This window comes from Dasypus novemcinctus, chromosome 11 (assembly GCF_030445035.2).
Source record: "Dasypus novemcinctus isolate mDasNov1 chromosome 11, mDasNov1.1.hap2, whole genome shotgun sequence".
In the NCBI taxonomy this organism is placed as follows: Eukaryota; Metazoa; Chordata; class Mammalia; order Cingulata; family Dasypodidae; genus Dasypus; species Dasypus novemcinctus.
The window spans coordinates 79,650,871-79,654,540 of record NC_080683.1 but is presented as its reverse complement, the minus strand read 5'-3'; the positions used below and the strand labels follow the sequence as shown (position 1 = coordinate 79,654,540).

Here is a 3,670-nt window from a genome sequence, read left to right as displayed (position 1 = left end):
TCCAACCATTACCAGTCCAGCTCCTGCAGCAGGACCTCATGCTTTCTAGGTGGTAAAGTAGCTACTCTGCTGCCAGTACCAGACTCAGAATGACCCCACACATTTTCTGTGGGAGGGATTTCCCTGCCCCTCTGCTGTTAGGGCCCAGAACCTAGCCAGGAAGGCACAGAAGGGCACAGGCACCAAGAAGTACACAGCAGGCCTCCAAGACTCTTGCCTGGCACACCTGCTCTGCCAGGTGTCACACATCAAAGAGGCCTGCGAGCTTTCCAGGATGAGTGTTGAGGCATTGGATGAGAGACATGGCTGCTGCCAAGCCGGGCTGTGTGGTCCACCAGGGTATGTTGGTAGTGAGGATTTTCATGTTATAAGAATGGTTTTTCCACTCAGTGGGTACACTGGATTTGGTGGCTCTCTGATCCTCATAAAAAGACAGCCTTGCAACTCCAGGCTTGGCACAACTTCTGGGGCTTTATGGGAAGACCTCACCACACAGGAGAGGAACTGCTGGTGACAGGCTACAGGACACAAAGGTCCATGTGCCTGATGTCCACAAGAGGAACTGGGTGTCACGCCCATCACTACCCTGGGCCCTAGCAACTACTGTTTGATCCTTTACTGGAAAGCTTGCCATCAAGAAAGAGAAGTCTGCCTCCAACCCAGGGAGAGGCTGGAATAGACATCCAGAATGTGTAGAGTGCCATCGGAGCAGCAAGTCATGCTGCTGATGGCCCTGCAGCCCCTGGAGGAGGAGAAGGTCTGCAACAGGATGGGGACTCTTGGCTTATCTGGGCCCCCTAGAGTATGTGCCATCATGGTGGATGTAGTGGAAAAATGTCAGGCCATTGCTCTGAATGAGAACAAGGGCATCTACATGAAGACTGGAAGGGTGCATGCTGTGATTGGAAGCACCTATGTTCTGACCCAGGATGAAGTCCTGTGGGAGAAATAGCTGCCTTCTGGGGTGGAAGAGCTGCTAAACAAGGGTCAGGACCCTCTAACTGACCATGGTGAGAGGGAGATAGCCAAGACTCATCAAACTCCAGCCCTCTGGAAGGAGACCCATGTGGTCTCACAACTCTACCATATGGGTATATGACTTCAGACAGAAGAGAACTGCATCATCTTTGGACCCCACCTGATGCTGCTGGGTCCCAAGGAAAAGTTCACGGTATTGTCCCACTCAGTTGGGAGGCCCAGACATCCCCATGTCCACTTCACTCTGCCTGATTCTCAGACTGATTTCTTCACAGACATTGTCACCATCGAAACAGCAGACCATGCCATGCTGCAGCTTCAGCTGGCTTATAACTTGCACTTCAAGTTAAGTGACCAGAAAAATGCCCAGGACACAGCAAGGTCTTCTCAGGCCTGACATTGTGGGCAATGTCTGTTAGAGACCTGCATCCCAGTTGTGAGGGACTGTGGCCTCCATCACCTTTAATGACTTCTGTAAGAACTGGGTTAGCATCATCTGCACTGCTGTCTTTGACCTCAAGGCTTGGGAAGCCACGGGGCCTAATGGCATGGTCCTGCCCTGGCCCAGGATGGGGCAATCTTCCCTCAGAATGGGCTGGTGGTCTGCAGCGTGGATGTACAATCAATGGAATCAGTGGACTAGTCTTCCAGAAACACAATGCCCAGCTGGCCATCGAGATCACCACCAGGAGGTGGCTGCCAAATATAAGACTCAGAGACTAGAACAAGTCGGCAGTCTGCTTAAGAAAAAGAAAATCTTGGACCAATCTGAAGCAGAAGCTTGCAGGAAACTCTTGGAACTAGAGGTGCTGAGAACTGTGGTGGAGAGCACTGGCACTGCCAAGGTCAAAGCTGAGTCCTGTGCAGAAACAGTGAGGATTAAGAGAGAAGGCTTCATGCTGCAGGCCAAGCTGAATGTAGGGGCTTTGACTATTGATATGGAGGCCCAGCTCCAGCAGGTGCAGAAAGTGAGAGAAATAGAACTTGTCTGTTCCCAGGCCAGCTGGAGCTGGAGATGAACATGGCCCAGCAGCTGACAGAGGTAGAGGTGAAGAAGTTCAAGCAGATGATGCAGATGTTGGGCCCCAGCACTATCAGGGACCTTGCTGTGGCTGAGCTGGAGATGCAGGTAAAACTGCCCCGGAGCCTGGACCTGCAGTCAGCCATCATTACTGATGGCTCAACTCTACCAACTCCTCCAGCACAGCTTTGGGGCTACTGGGGCTTGTTGCTCTTACAGTCCCCTCCAGTTCTTAAGCTCTCCACTGCTCCCTACCTTAGCTCTGTTTTGCACTGACAAATAAAACTGACATTTCTGGGCGTAGAAATTGGGTTTTAAGGTAATTTTACAAACAGTTTGAGAAGTTTTCACATTTAATTGTTTTTTATAAGTATATATATACACAAACATACACATATATATTTATTTAACTCTACTTTCTTTCTTTTTTTATTTTAATACTGCTTTATATCTAAATTACTCTGTGGCAAGTTTGTTTCCAAGAGCAATCCAAAATATTATCAGTAAGAAAGTGTTTCCCAACATGAGAGAAATTGTTTTCTACATTGTGATTCAGATAAGCAACAATATAAAAGGATATCGGGATACTTTATTTCAGTATTTAGAATCTCCTATCCTAAATATAAAACCATAATAATTAATTGCTAAGACTATTATAGCAAATAACCCTCTCTCCTTAACATTTTACAAATTTTATCACATAATAATTATTATTATTATTATTACCACTATTGCTATTACTGTACTTTATCACTGACCAGTATTCTAGGTCTGTGGTTTCTCTTTAATACAAAAATTCAAATGCTTAAAATCCCTAGATTTGCAGTATAAATAAAGCATATGAAACTACAAGTGCCTTTCCATGGCTTAGCACATTAGGCCTGTAGAGGAAAATATTGAATTATTGTGAATATTTCTAAGTTATATTCTAAAGCAAGATATTCACCATGTAACAAACTATTGTTACATGACCTATAGGGAACATTTGGAGAAACTTCCAATGACTTGCATGTTTGCTGCACTGGTTCCCACTGCTAAAGATTTATCTTTATGATTTATCCACCCAGAACTCATTCTCAGGCTCTGGCCCCACAGCCCTATCTCAGCTGCTCCCTCCCCTGTCCCTGAGCTATGCAATGGTCCTTCGTGACACTTTCTGCTTTTCCTTCAGTCTGGGATTGTTGATCCAACCACCATGGATACTCTTGACATCGCAGAGTCACTCTTGCCCACATGGTCCACCATGGTGAAATTGCTTTGTTGTCCGAGCCATGTAACCAGTTGGAGTTGACCTTTACTACTTTTACCTGGTCCTAATTTTTTGTTATCTCTGGACAAATAGAAGCAACTTTAGTAAGCTATTGTCCTGCAGCATGGAACAAGATTATGTTAGAACAAGGATAACTAGAGAAGAAGATTTTGGAGTACAGGTATTGAGGAGTAGGAATAAGTGGAGAAATTTCCTGCTGCTCTGCCAATATCTCCTGGTGTTCTAGCATTATCATATTTTCTTCCACTTTTTTTTTTTTAAGCTAAATAGCCAAATAGCCTTCCACCATAAAGATGTTTTATAATAGATCTAACCATTATACTATTGGTGGGTTTTTAGATTTTTTTAATGCCTTATTTTTTCAACATGATATGAACAAAATTGTTATAACTAAATTTTAA

General features: G+C 44.9%; 1 pseudogene; it reads left to right on the top strand.

Moving 5' to 3' along the window:
• Positions 1-474: 474 nt before the first annotated feature.
• Positions 475-2,235, top strand: LOC101447128 (major vault protein pseudogene; annotated as a pseudogene).
• The last annotated feature ends 1,435 nt before the right edge of the window (positions 2,236-3,670 follow it).